We start from the raw sequence: 20,801 nt of genomic DNA on the forward strand, positions 1-20,801 counted from the left end.
ACCTTTGAAACTGCTGTTGACTTTGATGGAGACTGCATGAGCTATAATTCAGTATGGGATTCAGCTCAATATTGCTTCCTCATTGGAAATGGGATATATGATAATTTATGTTTGATAGTAGTGTCCTTCAAAAAATTTTTCAATCATGATTGTCTTTTTCTCTCCACCTCCTGCAGTGCAATTTCAATAGGTTTATTTGCATGATATTGCTAAAGTTTCAATGAAACAAGCATGGCATCTTGGCCTGATTCTGATCAGTCTTTTTTATACCAGTTTAATAATGTTGATTCTTGTTCCATTATCTCCGACTGCTGTATTACCAACCCCTAGTTCTTTTGATCCTCAGAAGCATGCCACTTTCATGCTTCTTGTTCAGATACATTTACTCTTTACAATAGAGAGGGTCCTGTGTGCTACCAACAAATACAGTATGAATAATAATTATTCATATATTCATATTAAAGTATTTCTAGTCCAGATGGGCAAAATACAGGCAAACAGGGCAGAGGAGAGAGGCAACATAAAAGTAAAATGTTAAATTGGGAATGTGTTTTTTTTTTTTATTTCTGTTTATGCTTTTTTTGTTTGTTTGTTTTTCCTAGTATGTACAAAATTAAAGGATTATGTGGTAGTGGAATCCTAGGCCAAGAAAAGGAAATCTGTAAAAAAGGATTTGAAGAGGGGAGTCAAAGAAGAGTGTTCCAGGCATAGAAAGAGGGATGAAAAAAGTATTAGGCAACATTTGTGACCAAAGAGTAGAGAGTGATATTCCCAGAGTATTGTTGGGCACATTTTAATTAAAGCAATCACATACATTTACCAGGAAACTGGATTGTGAGCCAATATGTAGGCAGAAGTTGCCGCCACGTGGAGCCTTGGAAGACAAAGTAATGGGCTTTGAAGTTCCTGGAGAGTACGGTGGAATGAATGAGAAGTAGGGAGAAGTTTAAAGTGAGGTGCTGGGACATTTTGGCTAGGGACAGACATTCAAAAAGCCTGAGCCTGAATTAATTCAATCTTTGCAGTTTAGTCTAACCTACCTAGGCTAAATCAGTTTGTAACTGTAAAGATATCCCAGACATGTGGGCACCTGCCTGCAGTGGCTCAGGCTAGAAGCTGGGGGGTGCTAGAGCAGCCCTCCCTACCCTTTCACAGGGCTGAGCTGAGTGGGGTGTGGCCAGGCCTCAACAGGTTTAGGGAGAGGTTTCCCTGCTCCCTTGATAACAGAGCATTTATCAGCTCTGTTATCATCATTTATCACCCCATCAGAAAACAGACAGCCTCTCATTAATTCAAGCTCTTCTTAAAGAAGGAAGGGAGGGACATTACCAGCTGAGCTGTTGATTAGCTCCAAAAAGCCCTAAGATGATACTGCTGTCTGCCACAGCACAGACCGTAGCCAGCCTGTGGTCTGCTAGCTAATGCTGAGGTGTCTGTGGAAGGCAGAGGGCATTGGAGATCCCTGCTTAGCAGGGAGTGGTGAAAGGAGGGGGAGAGCAGGACAGAGCCAGGCAGACACCGCTCTGCTTGCAAGTCTCTGCCGAAGTGCAGCCAGGGAATAAAGGGGAGGAGCCAGCCCTGTTGTGAAGCAGAGAGCCCCGCCCAGCCCAGAGAGTATGCTGGGATGCTTGGGGAGTCTGATTTAACGTAAACCAGCAAGGGTGTCTGGGGCAGACATTGCATAAACCAGTTTGACCCAAATCAGTTAAGTCTGATAAACCTGGTTGAATGTAGTTATCTCAAACTGGTTTCAGCCATTTTCAAGCCAGTTCATGTGCACTGAACATCTGTTCTGTTACAGGTTTAAATCAGTTTCTGATCATTTAAACCAGTTTATATGTAATGTCTGTCCCTAGCCTCTGAGAGAAAGACAACTGCAGTATGATGAATGGACCAGGGGGGATCATTGCAGTAGCTGGAGAAATAAGAGACATTATTTTCTTGTGCAAACACTGGAGGTCAAGAATAAGGGACCTCATCTCATTTGCCCACTAGATAACCCTTGAGTTGATGGTTACTGTTGGGTCTTAGATTTCAGAACTATATACTAAAACTATTTGAATTATTTCTCTCTCCCACTCCTTTCTGGATTTCTTCCCCCTCCCCCATCTTTTCTTTCTTCCTTTTTTTGTGGGAACTGAATGTTCCAGTGGGAACTGAATTTTAAGACAACAAAGGCCAGATGTGTTCTACCTATTGGGCACATGAAGTAAACTTAAGTGCCTCTTCTATCCTGCCTGAGTCCCTGAAAAACAATTAATTCAAAAGGTGGGTGGATCCTCTTCCTCATCATGTTTTTCTATGACTCACACTTAAGGATAAAGTGTCAGTGTGTTATGAAAGTAGATGCATTGGTATAGTGGTGCTCAACTTTTTTGCCCCATGGGCTGGATGGGTAGTACACACCGTGTCCAGACAGAGGACTGGATCTGATGCATGGGGTTGGTGTAGTGGGGCTCATTTGGGCTGTGCAGGGGGCCACCTAGCCCCAATCTAGTCACATGGGGGAAGGAGATTTAGCCTGGCCCTGGCCCCAACCCACCCATGCGTGGGGTAGGGGGTCTGGCCTAGCTCTAACGTGGCTATGCAGGGTTTGGGAATAGGGGAGGAGTGGCAGTATTAATTGCCACTGTTCCTCTGCCACCACAGTTCCTGATGTGGAGAGCCTCATGTGCTAGATACCATGGCTCCACAGCCTGGATTTGGCTCTGTAGGCTGGGGGTTGAGTACCCCTGCATGGATGGATTTTCAGGGATGTAAAGAGGGTGGAAAAGAATTGCACATAGGTGTCTATGTCCACCTAGATGTCCAATAGGATCTGACCACAAATGTTTACAAACTTTAGTGAAATGACAGTTTTCTTTCCTCTCCTAATCTGTTCTAACAGTTTGAATTGTTGAACAACAGCTTCTGCTTCTAAAAACCTTGCCTGCCCTTGTAGAAGATGATTAAAGATACAGAGAGGTGTTTTCAGTCGGCAACTTCATTGTGTATATCCATTGGGGTTTTTTGTGCCTTTAAATTAAATATTTTTGTGTCCATGTGAATTTTATGATAAGGTGCTACTGGGTTCCAGGCTGGGCAAACTCCTGAGTCAAGAGATGTGAAGATTTAATTGTGTCTGCTATCTTTATAGCTCTGGCTATTTGTTTTAGCATGTAGAGAAGAAAAAGAAAAGAATTTAAATAGAAACAGTAAGTAGAATCCCCCCTCCCTCTCTCTCTCTCTCTATATATATATATAACACACATGTATATAACATCTTATGCATATATAAGTATAATATATAACATATCCATATAGATTCTACCTTCTGTTTCTATTTAAATGCAGTATAAATTATGAAGATTAATAATATATATTATTATGTAATATATATAGATTGTACCCACTGTACAAAGGAAATTCTTTCCCTTTTCTCTTTATTTGCTAAAGCACAAGCCAGAGCTACAAAGGCAGAGCTTTATTGATGTGAGTTGATTAAGAAACCTGAAGATTTTTTCTGCCTCTTCTCTTTTCCCTTCCACATGAACAATATTCTTCCTCAGTCTCTTTTGAAAGAATTCCTCTTTGGTATGTTGAGCATCAATTCTCAGTTTTTTTAGATTCAGGGCTCCCTTCCATAACATTGATGAAATTAGCGGCACCTTCCTGTGGGCCAAAGGAGGGAACAGGTAAAAGGTAAAGGAACAGTAGCAACTGTGGTAATGTATACTCAGTACCTTAATTTCCTCCCCAGACACCTCCAGAGGTGTCCCTAGTCAAGCCTTCAGTCCCAGAGCACTCAAACAGCAGCAGTCTGCAGCTACCCTGCCCCTGAGTTTGAGTCTAGTGCCATCAGTCCACGCAGTCCTGGCTGACCAAGCAAGTGGGATCCCAAGCTCCACTGTGAATTCCTCCTATGTAAGGTCAGCCAGTGTCTTCTTGACCTCCTCAGCTACCTTCCCTTCTCTTTCCTTGTCTCCTGAACTGCAGTCCCGTGGTGTTTCTGGGAGTTGTAGTCCAGAATAGCAGTCATCAGCTTTGCAGACTGCACGCTGGTTCCATCTGCTGCAACACAGTACTCTTTACCGAAGTTTATCAGACAAGCCTAAGGCAAGCAGGAGCACCCACTCCTGCCACAGCTCTTCCTAGTCTGACCCCACATGCCTCCCCTGGAAAAAGGGCATCTCCATTCAGCAGCAACAGTAGTATGGCAGGTTGGAGATTTATCTGTGTGTTTCTTGTGTTTCCCCAGGCCACTGTACCACTGCCAAGTGGAACTGTCCTAGGCTTCTCTGTTTCCAGGAGGAGCATGTGAGGCTGGACTGGTAAGGGCTGCGGTGAGAGTGGATGTTACTGCTGCATCTACTGATCTGACTTCACATGTGCAGGGACAGTACCTGTGCCACAGCTCCCCCTAAAGTGTCTCACAGGCCTCTGGTTGAAAGCCACTGATCTAGAGCAGTGGTGCCCAATCTTTTTGGCTGGCAGGCCAGATGGGCAGTGCCTGGTCCATCTGTGGACTGAATTTGTCCAGTGGTTCTGATCCAGCATACAGGGCAATCACGGCAAGACCCCATCTGGCTGTGTGTAAGTGCGTGGGGGGGAGTCTTAAATCAGCACTGCAGGGGTAGGGGGCATGGCCCAGCCCTGATTCAGCTGCAGGGAGGTAGGGAGGGGTGTGGCCCAGACCTGATCCAGCTGCTGCGGGGAAGAGAGAGGATGGGCTCCTAGCCCTGATCTAGCTGCACAGAAGGGAGGGGACATGACCAGGCCCTAGCCTACCACACAGGGTTTGGGACTTTGACAGCAGGGGAGGGTGACTGTATTAATTGCAACTGCTCTCATGCTGCCAAATTTCACAACCCAAGGGACCCCTGCAGGCTGGCTACCTGGCTTCATGGGCAACAGAGGCTGAGCACCCCTGATCTAGAGAGTATATGAAAATCAACATTTTCAAACTTTTGAATGGACCTTCAAGTTTCAAGATTTTTGTCCAATAGATTCATATATGCAAAGATACAGGGATGCTATAGTGGCGTGGAGTGATTGTAAATTTGAATTCTACATGTATGTATAACACAGGAAAGAGATGCATATGGGCGATAAAGATTCAGAACACAGAATACTAGGTATTCTAAAAAATGTGATTTGAGGAGTTCAGCCTGCAGTCAGTAGGGAGTTGTCTTGTCATATATATTGGCAGTTTGCTTTGCTTCCAGCTATTAAACTCTGTGAAAATATAGATAAAGGTGCCTTAAAGTTTTCCTGATTTTATTCTTCCAATTTAGCAATTGTAGTTGCAGTAGTGAATGGGAGGGGGACTAGTCTATGCAGTTTTGAAATAAAGGGAAAAAGTCCCTGATTCAAGGTCTGCATTGGATATAGTTCCCAGTGTGGAAGATTTTTTTTTTTTCTATTGTATTCTGTGGTGCTTTATAGTGGTAACAAAGAATTGCATGGAAATAACAATCCATTCTGGTGAGATAATTTAGTTCTTGGTTTTACACATATGCAGTGCTAGTTTTATGTTTGGCAGGAAGTTGGTGCAGAATCTGGCATTAGAGAGTGGCTAAATCTTGATAACAGAGTAGGGTATGTTTGTCCATATGCCACAGTGGTTTTTGTTTATTATAAATATTTCTTTAAACTGAAGTCCAATAGCATGCTCTGCAGTATTGTTCACAACCTATCTGTATCAGCTTTCTCTAATAAGGAATGCTTGCAATTTAAAGAAGAATGTTGCTTTCTTTCCCATATATTCTTGTCCTTTGGACTGTTCTCTGCACCTGTCCAAAGTTGAAGATGTAGGAAGGACAACTTCTAGTACTAGGAGACAACAAGGTATGGAGATTGACTACATGCAACAATTGAACTAATAGATATAGAAATGGGTTTAAAAATATGCAGTTTGTGTGTGGAGATTGAGCTGTAGTAGATCTGCTGAAACTGGAAAAATACATCCTAACACAAATGGCTTAAGCCCTACGCATGCCTGAACAGACATAAAAAATAAAGGGCTCCTTGACACTGAAAACATTTTCTCTGTCCCACTTAACACTTACACAGGCCAATTGGTCTGTTCCCCACTAGAGTTGTGAAAGAGATGGACAAGAAAAATGTGATGCAACATGCGATGAGAATTTTTTCATGATATAAAAGTGTGAGTGTGAAATTTAGAACAGACTGAAATCAAAGTCAGTTTCTTCTATCGTGGAAGCTGCCTTTATCAGAGGTCTTGCAATATTTTTTATACTGCTCCAGAGATAAAGACTATATCAAGCTACAAAAAGTGATGTTATCTAAGCTTATATATATATAGTTTCAGTCCCTTATCCAGACAGATTGGCTGAAATTGTACCATACATGTTTATCCTCCCCAATTGATAGGCATGATTCATGATTTTGTCTTAACTGATACATAATCATTTCTTCTAAAAGGAAAATGTCCTGATGTCTAAAAAAACAAATCTGTCTATGACCAATGCTGTAGAAAGAATGGGAATTAGAGCAGGGTGATATATAAGGCTTTTAGCTTCCTCTATGTACAAGGAGGAAAATATCTCAAGATTTTTATTATAATCTATCTTTTTATTACAAGATGTTTTATTTCAGAGTTTTGGTCTTTTTATATAGCTGTATGGAATATATTATAAAGTGTGTTCACTTGCAGGCCCTCTGCCTAGCCCTATACAGTGAGAACCCTTTGTACCATATTTTTTGCATACAACATGTGCCCAAATATAGTCTGTACCTGGTTTTAGAAAGAATAAAGAAAAAAGACTTTTCCAGAGATATGGCTGCATAGAGCAGGAAGTGAGCCTAGTCCTCAGCTGACATCACCCTCCCTTTCCTGCATATCTAAAGCCAAATCCCTAGCTATCGCTGAAGACTAGCCTCCATGGGTGTATCTATGATTTTAAAGAGGTAGAGAGTCTGTCTTAAAGAGTTAAAGAGGCTATGACATACGGAGCTCAGGAGCAGCTAGCAGGCACCAAAATTGCCCTAAGAAAGACCGCTTTAGATTAGACATAAGGAAATACTTCTTTACAACTCAAGTGTCCAGGGTCTGAAATAAACTCCCCCCAGAGGTGGTACAATAACCTACTCTGGATATCTTCAGAAAACATCTGGAAGCTCACCTTGCTGAGGTCACGTGACCCCAGCAGTTTTTTCCTGCCCAAGTACAGGAGGGCTGATGATCTCAAGAGGTCCCTTCCAGCCCTTAGCATTTATAAATCTATCAGACTATGAATCTATGAAAGGTTAGTTTAATTAGCAGAACATCAAGACCATTAAAAAGGAGAGCTGATCGTTAACACCTGTAAAGTGAATAACGGTGAGCTCTTAAGTCAGTCGACTCCCTCAGCTGCCTGAACAGTAATGCATATGTTGCACTGTGAAGCAAGAATCAAACCAGGGTGCTTCTAACCCTGGGCAAAATATCAGCTTCCCTCTTAATACATACAACCCAATTTTGGGAGCTGAATTTTTTGAGAAAGTTGTCTCATATGTGAGAAAATACAGTATTAGTAATGCCTTTAAAACAGTAGTTCCAAACCTTTTTAGACTGTGGACCAGCAAACCGTGGCCCAGAAATGACTGCAGACCAGCAAACTGCGGACCAGGATACTGCAGACTGGAAGTGACTGGCATACTGTGGACCAGCAGCCAACCCTTTTTTATACTCAGTACCGGTCTGGCAGCCAACCCTCCTGTGGACCAGCAGCCAACTCTTCGCGGCCTGGGGGTTGGGAAGCTCTGCTTTAAAAGACCAGGGCTAAATTGTACTGTGTACAATTGAGATAGGAGCCTCAGAGGAGTTCTCTGAGACTCCCAAATCATAGTACTGATTCTTCATTGGTTCCAGTGCTGACATACTTCAGAGCAACTTTAGGTCAACTCTGTATTATGCTTTACAAGTGAGCAAGCTGTTACAAGTACAACTTCTTATCGGCTCTTGTGCTGATTGGAGATTGCTGCAGAACACTGCACTCTGGCCATTTCCGAAGTCTAGCACTCCTGCCTTGTCCTAGGCAGCAAGATGTCAGCTGTATGTTAGCTAATGACTTGGGGACAAAATATAGCCAGTTATCTCTGCAATAGGTGTCATGATATCCAAAGTCATTGCTGTGACAATTTTTGGGCGGTTCTATTTTCATTATTTGAACTATTCCAAATTTACTCTGAATCAGAAGCAAGCTGAATTTTGCCTTCATTTGGGTACATTTGGGTACATATCTTCTAAGTACTTTCTAGTATGTTTTATTAGGACATTTTATGACAAATGTCATTTATTCATTTGGGATGGGTATAGTGTCTGGGATTTGACCAGTCAGACAGTTTGTAGACAGCCAAAAGAAGAAATGTAAAGACAGATTTCTGCTGCTGTTTGCTTTTTTAAGAGTTGAATGCCTTAAAAGTTTCCATAAAGACATGGAGTAGTTTGATTTCTGAAGACCTGAGAAAGATCCAGCTTGCTTACTTACTTAACACTTAATAGAGGCTGCCTTAAAATTTAGTCTTTTACAAGATGTTAGTTTATGGCTTGGCATCAGTAGTTACAATTTTGATGAATTAGCAGTTTTCATACAAGTGAGGCAGAGAATCAAGGCTCTTTTTCTTAAGTGGAGTCAGAATGTACCAGGGACCCTGTAAGTTTGATTTTGTTAAAAACTCAAAAGTCCCAGCAGGACTAGATACAAAAGTGTATATTGTAAAGTTGATGTAGTCTCAGCCATAGGCCAAACAGTTTAGTTAAACTAACTTGGTACCTGAAGGGAGGTTGATCCATTGAGATCAGTGGTGTGACATATTTTGTCAGGGCTTAGAATAAACAATTGTTCACTTTCATAAATATTCACACGTTCAGTGTTGGATATTAGGCACATCTTTGAAACCTAACAAAGGACCTAATACTGGGGGGTTTTTTCGCTACAGAAAGTCCTCTTCCTGGAATACATACATTGTAGATACTGTGTCTGAAGTGCTGTCCAAGATCTGCTTTGTCAGGTCCTTTGAATTCATGTACTAACAAAGGCAGAGAACCTGTTCTTGGTTAAATGGAGAGTTGTCCTACTTGCATGAGCAGGGCATTCTGGATTTAGTCTGGTTCAAGTAGAATCTGTCTTGATGTAATGATTTCTGTTAATGTCCTAGATACGGGGTGACAAGTTTGCCATATAGCTGCAAGAAGAAAAAAGGCTAGCAGATAGTAGGAGAATAATTTATACCAGCTTTGCTGTGGACTCAATTGAGAATTGGCTAGAGCTAAGTGTATTTTCCTTCCCTTCCCCCCACCTCCAGACTGTGATAGTTAAGTTGAAATATGCTGGGTGCATCTACGTGTGCAATTAATGCGCACAAATAAACTCCAGAGCTTATTGCTCCAGAGTTTATTCATGTGCAGCATGTGGAGCCCCATTGGAGAAGCCTGCACTGGCAAGTTAAACCACTAGTTTCCCTTGCCAGCCTTGGCTGCTCCAGTGAGGCTCCACATGTTGTGAAATGGCTGGCTGGGGCTTGAGGGTGCTTCAGCGCAGGGTCTGCCTGCTGGTTAGCCTTGCACTGAAGCACCCTTGTGCCCCAGCCAGCCCCTCTGCAGCACATGGAGCCCCATCAGAGCAGCCCTGGGCTGGCTACTCTGACGGGGTTCCACATGCTGAGGAATGGCTAGGGTATAAGGGTGCTTCAGCATGGGGGCTGCCTGCTGGCTAGCCCTGTACAGAAGTACCCTGTGCTCCAGCCAGCTGAGGGGCAGAGTCTACATGTGCACCGCTGAACCTAAAAAAACTCCGAACCTGCTCCAAAGTTTATTAGTGTTCTGCGCCCTAATAGTAGCACATGTAGACACTGAGATGTTTGCTGTACAGTTAATTAGTCAAACAGTTGCTCTGCACTATTGTTTCTGAAACGATGAGAAAATCTAGCAAGCGTGCCTATCCTTCTCTCTGGTCCAACTTGCTCTTTCAAAACATCATGGCAAAAACTTTAGGAGAATCTTTAGCTTGGTAGTAAGAGAGAATGGGGAAGAATAAATTACTCTGGCATCACTTTATATTTCTACATAGTCCTTGCTTAAGATAGCAATGGACCAGGGGAGGAATAACCATGGGACATAATGCAAAATCAGAGATTTAGCAAATCATGTGTGATAGCTTCACAGAGATTGTGAAAAACAATGGCAGTATGCTGATTGTCATTCTTCACAAAACAGTTTTGCTGCTGAGCTTTATTATGGTCTCCTGCAGATACATTTGACCTCTTGGATGTGGGTGTAGGCAAAACTTTGAGTTTAAAAAATAAAACTTGAAAAGTTCCTGGGTTCTGACATCCTTCATCACTCCTATAATGTAAGCATGTATTGGCAGTTGTGGGTTAAAGGCCTAGACTAGGAAAACAGTAAACATCTGTTTATACTCTGGCTGTTTGCTACTATATTTGTCCTTCTGCTAGACCATGTTCTTTAGTGGAAGTGTTGGCACTGGATTGGGACCCAGCCCCTATACCTTTGTTCTGGGTGAGCACAACCCTCAGACCGACCACAACACCCGCCAGTTGATAATAGGTGAGCTTATTGATACAGAGTGGTAACAAAAAACAAGCAATACAAACAAGAAAACAATTCTATATCTACCAATCCCAGGGCTGTCATCAGAGTCAAAGTACATCTGGTCAGGATGCAGGCTCCACTCTGAGGCTCTTTCTCTTGGGTGTCAGCAGTCTGGAGGTGGGATGCCGAGGTCCACAGCCGCCCTCTGGTGGGGTGTATGAGATGGGCTGCTGGTATGTCCTTGGTCCATGGTGGCCTTGGGGACCCTTCCCAGGGGATGGGGATGGGGACCCTTCTCATGGAGGGGAAGGAGGGATCGGAGGGACGGGATAAAGGGAGGGACCAGGAGGCAGAGAGAGAGGGACAGGGAGGGACAACAGGGAGGGACTCTTGTTAATCTCAAGTCTCTGCTTTTGTATTCTCCTTCCCTATTCGTGACTCCTGATGAGTCTTCATTCATGGTTATCTCTGGTTGGTTGTCTCTCTGTGGTCACATGTCCACGTAGCCTTCTGGGCCTTCTCCTAATTTGGTCTGTCCCCCCAAACCCAGGACTCAGGCCCCTCTGGTGCTGTGGGACCTTGTAGCTGGTGTCACTTATCTCGTGTTATGGGGCAGTATGGTGCATACTTCCTTGGTTCCCAGGCTCTGTGTCCTTGTTGTGTTAGACAACCTGCCTGCCTTGAGGGTTGTGATCTTGAGTTATGGCATGCCCCCCTCAGTTCTCAGGCTGCGTCCATCGGTTGGTCTTGTTGTGCTAGACAGCCTGTCTGCCTCCAGGGCTATGAGAAACTTTGTGTGTGTTAGACCCAGCTTCCTAGAAATCCAATTAGCCCCCGATGCCCATCTTGAATCCTTATAATGCATATATCTATACCTATAAGCTAATTTCCAAAAAATAGACCTTTACATGCCATTTTTAAGCCAACAGAAGTTTGTCTGAATAAAGACTGAGTAAAACTGAGGAAAACTTCTCATGATTTGACCTGTGTGATTTAGAATTTCCAGATATTTGTTAAATTATCAGAAGCTTTATTAAAACATAAACTCTAACATTCGGTTACTGGAGTTTTTTGGCTCACTGGACCTTCTTTATTAAAGGGAGCGGGCATTTCAGAGAGCATATTCTTTTCCCCCATCCACTACTCCAAGGCCATATGAATCTCTGGCATATGGTGTCTCTCTCATTACGAGATCATGTGAGATCCAAAGCAACTGGTCTTGTCAATAGATTAGATTCTTGGTTGGTATAAATAAGCTAATGTCTGTTAACTTTGGTGGAGCTGTAATGATTGACATTACCTGATGACCTTGCCCACTTTGTTGACAACATGTGTTTTTCTTGGCCCGTTGGATTAACAGTCAGCTCTACCTCCATTGTCAGAGCATGTGCAGAAACAGAAGATGGGAATGAAGTCGTGCAGGTCTGCATTCAGGGATGGTTTTGTGTGGGAGATAGCATGAGAAGTGTGCAGGCAAGTTGAAACAAGAGGAGGACATAGCAAGAAAAAGAAAAGAGAAGAGGACAGAATGGAGCTGCGAACATAGGGGGCACTGAGGAAACGAGAGCAGAGGTGGCAGAGCAGGACATACATTTTTTGCCAGTTTTTAATTTAGACATTCAAATGACCTGGTCTCTAGCCTCCTTCAGCCTAAAGGGTTGAGGGACACATTTTGATCCCATTTATATAGATGTAACTTCATTGACTTGGTACTACTCCATATTTACACTGAGATCAGGAAGGTTGCTTGCAGACATGAAAAAACCCCAAAATAACACATTTAAAATTTGGTGCGCTCCTGCACCAAGCTCAGCACATGCCCAGAAGAGGCAGTGCGTTACGTTGACCTGGCTCTGCAGCATCTGTATAGATCAGGTGCTTTAGTGAGGCTTTTTTGTCACTTATTGAATCAGCTTTAGATAAAAGCGCCAAAAGGGCCCCACTGTAGTGCCCGATCCATACAGATGCTGCAGAGCCGGGTTGAAGTAATGCTTCTCCAAGTAAAGTGCTCCCCACCTTCCTCCTCTCCCTCCTCCCCGCATCTGCAAGCAACCAAATTGGTTGAGAGACTGGCTTTCATTGAAGGGAATGCTTAGTCCAACTTAGTCCGACCTTTTATTTTAAAATAAAATTTAAAATTTAACTCTTAAATAATGCTTTTCATAGGAAGTGATAGATCTGTTTGAGATAATGAAAGCTATGGAACAGAGCTGGTTTGCAAGAGTATACTAAACTCAGAAATAAAGCCCAGCTCTTTTTTTGTGTCCCAGACTTGTAGCCTCTGCTCTTATCCATACCAGAATTAAAAATTTGGTTACCTACTGGCACCATCCTTCTTAATGGAGGTTTGACTGATGTATACCCTTTGTGCTTCATGGATGTGGCTACTTTTGCATATGGACTGTAGTAGCATACTTGGAGCTATATGACGTGCTGGAGGGCTTTACTGCCAGGTATAAGTTTGCCATCTGGATGTGGCCTAAAAATATTTTATACCATCTTAAGACCTTGTGTTCCTATTTGGTTTTTTTCATTGTGTCTGCTTATGGAACAAGGTACCACTCTGATTAAGGTGGACAAACTCTGACCCTGAATATGGATCTAAGTACAGTGAGATGTATTTCCCAGCATCAAACCTTTACAGCTTGAAAAATGTCGTTTTTCTTCAAACTTGGCTTGTTACATTTTTTTGGTTTGATTTTTAAATTTCAGTGGAATCTTAAAGAACGTCAACTCAGTGCTTTTAAAGAGCAGTAACTCAAATTAGAGCTACTTCCCGCTTTTTAAAGATTTTTAAAGAAAAAAAAATTATATAGCCTTTTAATATACAACCATATTATTAAGATATAGCATGATTACATAATTCTAAAACTGTCATAATCCATATTTCATGGATTATGCAAGAGAGCAGAATTTAAGAAGTTAAGATGATTTGTTCATCTTTGGTATCAGTTTCTTGCCTTTTGTTGTAATGTTAAGACAATATTAATACATTAACATCTCAAAATATTTAATTTGATTGTCTTTTATATTAAATGCTTTCAGCTTTTCTCAAGATGAAAGGTGCTATTTCAGTTTAAAATATTGTTTCATCTATATCCTGTACCGTACCATTTTATATTTGTCCTTTCCTTTCCTTTCTTCCTTATGTCAGTCTGAAAATGCCAAATTGTATTATTTTTTTGCTTCAGCGGAGTTGCTTTGCAATTTATTTTGTACAGTTACTGTAGGCTTGATCCAGAGACTTTCTTTCCATTAAATTTTGGATTAGGCCCTTAACAAAATAATGACTATCAGATATTAAAGTTCAGCTCTGAATGGAATAGATATTTAACAAATATATATTTTTTAACCTCGGAAATGGCAGCCAAAACAGAAGGTGTGATGAAGAGTGAAGTTTTGTGGGAAGGAATCCTTCATTTTAACTGAATATTTATGCTCCTTTTTCCATTTAAAACAATAATATACATGATGACTCAATGAAGACATTCCTGTGCTGCATTAGAATAGCCATCAAAGTCAGCCTAGATCGTTTGGATCATGTCACTTGTCCTAAAGCGTGTAGCTGTTTTTAAAGAAAAACATGTCATGTCTATACAGGGATATTTAATGCATGAAACTTGTTTAAAACATTAATAAATCAAGCCCTTGATGTTAAAACCTATGTTGAATTTTCATTCATGACAATCTGTATCTTTCTCAGAGCGTGAGAATTGCAATAACAACAAAAATCCATACCCCAAACTAATATAAATAACTCTGGACAGAAGCAAAACATGAAATTAAAAAGAAATAGCGTGGGAAAACTAGCATTGTGCATTTGCTGTAATGTTTGATAATGGTGCTATTTTTAAAAGCCATTGGTATAGGAGGTTATGAGCAGTGGAGGGCTATTTTCATTATTTATGCTCTATTGAATAGGCTGTTTTGCAGACATTTCTCCCCCCACTCCCAAAAGACTGGAATAATTAGGACCAAATAAAGAGTATTTCAGCTGCCTTCTTCTCTCATTTATGCTGTTTTTACACAAGCATAACTTCATCAGCTTCAGTGGACTTGCTTGTGATGTTAAGGAAAACCAGCCTTTTATGTTTCTGAGTGGTTGTACATGACTCTTTTTGACCTTGTGTAACTTTAACTAACACAAAGCAAAGAGTATGCACAGAAAACCCCCTATTAATTAATCTACACCAGTTTAGGATCATAAACTATACCTTAGCAGCATGACATTAAAGTTACCAAAACCCTATTAAATGATGACATCAGTCTGAATTTGGGCAAATTTGGGTAATTTCTGCAATATGTTCCATAATCACCAGTAATTGTAAAAATAGATAGGCAAGAAGATTATGACTAGACTCACATTTGGATTCAGTTTGGCATTGAGGCCAAATCACAGCTAGTGCTTAGGATCCTGATTGTCTGTAGCTTTGCACAATGCTCACTGCTTCCTCCACTTCACAAATTGAGAGGCCTCATATTAGGATATTAACTCATAAGCATGCAAATATACATTATGTATTAGTAATTATGAATATAAAATATGAAAGGTCCAATACCGGTACCACTACAAGCTGAAATTGTATGCGGAGCAAGTATGCTGTATCCAGAATCAGTGCAAGCTTCTCACCTCACCTCACCCTCAGGCTTAAGTGCCTCAACCTGCACTTGGAGACAGTACTGCATGGGTATTCAGGCAGTTTTGACTCTGTGCCCACTCAGTACTTCGCTGGGAATGTCAACGAAGGTGCCAATTAGTGCCAATTGAAATAGTGTTTGTTTTTTTAAATACGTGAGGTCTTTAGTCCACTAGGGACTACAGGGAGACCAAAAGTGCATTTTTGTAGGCTATGATTTGAACAGCAATCAGATGGTAATGACTTTGAGTTACATGTAGAATGAACTTGATTTCAGCCAGTGACCTTGAAATGAAGGACTCCATAGTCCATTATAAGTGACCGGAGGCATGCACTCCCTGTTTAAATGGATTTGTTCATGTAGGTTTGAGGGGGTGGGTTTACTCATTTTATTTATTTTATAGAGATGACCATCGAGTTTTTTTAATAGAAAACAAATAAGCCAATAGCATTTTTCTGCCATTCTCATTGCTTTTAAAAACCTTAATTAGCCACTGCCTGCTTGTCGCTCTACTTGCTGAGCTGCTTAAGGCCCTCCAGTTTCCAACAACTCAACTCTTTGTAGCAAACTTGAGTCCACAGCATAACATGTAAAGTGTTGTGATTTGTTGCCATGCTGACAGTATCAACTTAACTACAGCTGACAAACAGTTTTTAAATAGAACATTTCAATTCATTATAGTATTCTCCATCTGTTTTTTTTCACTCTCCACACACATGCAGAACATTTGAAAAATGTTGCCACAATGGCTTGGTTTACTTATCCAGTCTCTAACACAAATGATTTGTTAAGAATGGTATTTTAGGGATCAAGAGAAATAATGACACTCCTCCACCATAAAACGAAAACTTTATTTAAAATATGCCTCCTTGATTGGCTTTCGTATGTATGCTCAGTTTTCTCTATCAGTTTGGAGGGAAGGGGTTATCACTGATATTTTCTCTGTTCTTCATTTTCATTCACTTGGTTGGCACTTAGTTTGTTGCTCACATCCTTCCATAATGGCTACCCTCATCTTCCTTTTATGGTTTCATTGACTTGAAGGGAGCATCATCTACTGTATGGATTAATTCAAGCTCCTGGGAGTCAGGTTTACCAGGTTCCATTCTTGACTTTGCTGAGGACCCATTATGCAACTTTGAGCAAGTCACACAGGCTAGGGACAGAAATTACACATCAGTCTGTATAAATAATTGCAAACTGGTTTAAACCTGTAACAGAACAGAAGTTCAGTGCACATAGATCGGTTTCAAAATGGCTGAACACAGTTTAACGTAGCCTTGGATAGATGTAGTATTAGACTTAACCGATTTAGGTTAAACCGGTCTATCAAACTCCTGTCCCAGATCCCCCTCCGACTCAAGTTAGATCGCAGTCTCCCAGCATCCCAGGATGCCTTGTGCTCTCCCAAACCCCCTTGCAGGGGTGGCAGGTTAGCCTTGGCCTCACTGTCTTCTCCAGTCGAGCTAGGCTGGTCCCACCCTTGGGCTGTCACAGAGCAGAGGCAGCAAAGCCTCTGCTCCTTAGCCTGTGTCCTACCTACACCTGTCAGCTCAGTGGGGTGGGGAGAAGGGGGAACAGAGCCCCTGATGTCCCCAGCTCTACCCTCAAGCCCTGGTCTGGGCAGCTGCCCACCCCCTCCCCCACACTTGGCCAGCCTCTGCAGGTGGGAGGTGGGAAGCAGTCTCCCATCCCGGTGTCAAGGGAAAGCCCCCCAGCACTGGAATGGGGGATTGTTCCTCCCCTCCCACCACCAGGGGTGTGGCTGGCTGAGCAATGGCTGGACTGCATGGCAGAGGGGGCAGGGGGGAAATCCCTGAGGCAGCAGGGGAGGCTGGGGCTTGGAGATCCTTGGGAGGCTTCTGCAGTAGGGGAGACCACCCTGGGGAGACCACCCTGGGCAGGCTGGGGGAAGCCTCCTGAGGTGGCAGCCCCCAGTACAGGGACAGGGGCTACTTCCCCCACCCCCATGGTGGGACAGCAGGGGGTTGGGGGCATGTGCTAGAATGGCCCCAGCTTGGCTGGGCTCAGCCTGGTTCAGCAACGGCCAATAGTCTGGGAGGAGTGCTCTAGTACCCCTTGCCTTTAGGCTTGGGCTAGTGAAGGCATCTGGCTGCCTTTCCCAACTGAAAACCAACTGTGAGTTTAGTTTGTTATTGGTTCACTATATGCATCATAGAGAAACCTGCAAAGATTGAATTGATTCCTCCTCTGGCTTTTTGACTGTCTGTACTTAACCACCGTTTACCCATATATAGAACAATATCCTCAGGGGAACATTGACTAAGTATCTATAATATTCTTTTGAGCAAAAGCTGCTACATAAGTACAAAATAATAATTCCCCTTGATTTTTCTCCGCCTGCAAAACTGGTATTATAGTTGTTGCAAGTATTGGTTGCTGACTTCTACTTCTGTTACTTCATCCTTTATTCTCCCTCCTTTAGATTGAATGCTTTTGGCTAGCTTTGACCATTACTAATTTTTAATAAACCAAATCATATTCACTGTTGTATTTGTACCTTAAGAAGTGAAATAGAATATGCTTTTAAATTAAAAATATTGTGTGACAACATGTACGTGAGTAATATTGCCACTGCCGGGACACTATTTTGAAGCTACAGTATCAAACCATGGATGTAAAACTAGATGAATAAGCATTAAAAAAAACCCTCCAAAACCACCCGCAAACTTGATCATTACAAAACATTGTACTTCGAAACTCTGGCAGAAGGTTTTCTCAGGGTCTCTCTCTCTTCCAAGCTCTGGGCATGAATGTTTGTGACTCTGCTCAGAGCATCGGCTCAGAAGGCATGTTTTGAATATTACAATCTGCTTATTCACAGAAATCTAAGGTGAAAATAGCACAGAAATGTTGTTTATTGACAGAAATACATCATAAAATGTCAAAATAATGTAAAATCAGAACTCAAGAATTGTTCGATGTACACCTGAATCGTCGTTATTTTTGTTTAAATAAAACATTTTTTTTTTTTGGTTAAATAATACTGGCCCAAAAAACTTTTCTCCAAGCTAACAGTAGAGGAAGTAACAAATTGACATATTTTAGTTTCAGTCTCGAAACAAAACTGTATTTTATACATCTAATTAAAAGTTTACATTCACTAAAGTATTGACAAAATGTCCTTGATTTGCAACTACCTATATAGAAAAAGCAAGAGATCTGCAAGGATATGGATACCCTGAGTGGAATTTGCTCCCACTCATTTTGCTCAGTGATAATTTTGCCAGCTGAATCATGATTTCACCCAATGATTTATTTAGTTTTAGACCATCATCTAACTCATTGAGCTCTTATGGACTTTTGCTTTAGACTGTATTCAGACTTTTGAACTATAAAACTACTACAAGTCAAAAAGGTACGGTTTCAGCTAATTATTCACTAAACCTGTGTCCCTCGTGATATAATTGTTTTTGGTAGAGTTTTGTAATCAACTCTGATGATAATTCACTCTCAATGCAAGCAGGAGAATCAACCCAGAGTTGCCCAGTCAGTAATTTCAGACTCCTTAGAGGAGATCAAAAAGGAAAGCAGCAGGGAGGAGAAGTAACCTTATATGCAAAGGAAAATTTCTAAGTAACTGAGATAGCATGATCAGGAGATACCAGGAATAAAAAAGATTTATTAAAAGAGCAAACTAAGTGGTTATGTGAGATTTCACCTACCAGGACATAATCTGGGCGCACACATTCCCTTTAGCACATTAAAAGGTACAGAAGTCATAACCAGACTTGTAGCCTCTGAACTTTTACTGGGTTTTGTCGTTCTATGAGGGGGGAACTCTGATGCTGTAGATGGGGTTTCTCCTGCAATAGTAGCAGAAGCTGGGATTCATAAAGGAAAACTAGCTTCTGGGTTTTCACATGTCCAGACCCTCTCTTCACACCTCTCCTATTACCTTGCCCCCATTCCCTGCACTGATTGATGTTTACTAGGTTTCCTTTGTAATAACATGCCCTACTGATAGTGTAAGGAAGGTAGAAAGCAGGGTTGATTTGCACCTTATTGGTTAACTGAATCAAAAATGTATACCATAAGCTTTCATAAGCCCGAACTCAGGAAGGCACGTTCAGGAGTTTGTTGATGCTGCTAGACCGTACGTAGTTCTTTATGAACTTCATGAAGAACATATCCCCATAATATGACTACCTTTTATCTTTCCCTGTGATCATGTGCCCCAGGCAAATGCAAAGCAGGTCTCCTTTGCAGTAGTTGCAGAGAACAAAGACGTTTCTGTGCAGTGTAGGGGGGACCATGTTTCACAGTTGTTCACGGTCTCCCTGTTCCATTCCTTTGTGTGCCAAACATCCTCTTTTTCCAGGACTGAATATTTTCATATCTTGCTACCATTTTTTTCACTTGCAAGGTTTTTGAATTACTACTGAAAATGTGGTCCGTAGTTTTGGAGGAAAAAAAATTGGTTTTAGCAAATTCTGGAGGATGCGGGATGTACCGGATAACAAGTGAAGAAATATAAACAAAAACCACAGAGAAGAAATGACAATCGTTTAAGGAAAATTTGCTCGCAAATATTATTAGTTTCCACTTGGTGGTGGTGTATCAGGAATTAAAAAAAAAAAAGTAACAAAGCAGATAATCCAACATATCTAACAGTGTAGGCGAAGTAAAAGGACCTAATTTAGTGTGATGCTGAGTCACATTCTTTTTGAAGTCAGAGACAGGGCCAGGTCTAGGATTCTCAGTTTTTCCCAGGACTGAATCCTAAGCATCAGGTAAGGAAAAGTGTAAAAAATCATGTGAAAAGCTGTGAAAGGGGAAGTTATACAAAAGGTTAAGATGAATATTAAGGTGTAATCAGAAAGGTCATCAAAGGGGATGTTAGGTCTGTAAGAGTTCTACAAGGAATTTAATGGAAAGACCCTACAAAGAAATTTTAATGTGTTAATGTGAAACACAAGAACCAGAGGGCAGGAGCTATCTCTAAGACAAGGACTAGGAACTAAAGAATTTAGGTAGTATTTTATTAAAGAAATTCTTAGTATACGTAAATAGAATAAACTACAAAGGTTGAGATCAGAACAAGAGAATAGCTTAAGGAAAGTATTTTTCAGGTATACATGCTAACTTTCATATTCTTCCCTCTCCCAGCCTTTTTAACTAGTTCATTCTATTGGAATGAACACATTTATGGGCTTTAAGGATTTTTCTTTTATCACCATCTTCCAAATAGAGTAACCTCTCACCCAGGATTTTTTTTTAAAGACTTGAAGTATTTTGCTTTCTTTATTTTTCTTACACAGAGTTTCATTTCTCTCTTTCTCTGACCTGTTTTTTTCTTATTTTTTTTAAACATGAACTGTTGTCTGAGGTGACTTCATTTCAGGATCCCACAGTTTGATAAAAGGAATAAAATACAGAAAGATAAGTTCTTTAAATCACTCTGGGCTTTCTTTAATGATAATCATTAGCCCTGTTCTGAACTCTATTGATAAAATGCTGGAGTATTCTTGAAAGCAGAGTCAGTGTTCTTTTAAAGAAAGAACTGGTTAATTAGATGATTTAATGAAAATGACCTAATTTTTCAGCTATGTGCTAACTTTTTTAACAAACAGTAAAATAAAGGTAGTTTGGAAATAATGCATATTGA

General features: G+C 41.3%; 1 protein-coding gene across 1 annotated transcript in view; it reads left to right on the top strand.

Moving 5' to 3' along the window:
- The first annotated feature begins 4,257 nt into the window (after positions 1-4,257).
- LOC102381098 (estrogen-related receptor gamma) overlaps positions 4,258-20,801 on the top strand; it is a 265,118-nt gene continuing 248,574 nt past the window's right edge. The window contains exon 1 of the mRNA XM_025192655.1: positions 4,258-4,310. The gene's annotated coding sequence lies outside the window, so the exon portion shown is untranslated. The remainder of the gene's footprint in view (positions 4,311-20,801) is intronic.

This window comes from Alligator sinensis, unplaced genomic scaffold, assembly GCF_000455745.1.
Source record: "Alligator sinensis unplaced genomic scaffold, ASM45574v1 scaffold1723_1, whole genome shotgun sequence".
NCBI classification, from domain to species: domain Eukaryota; kingdom Metazoa; phylum Chordata; order Crocodylia; family Alligatoridae; genus Alligator; species Alligator sinensis.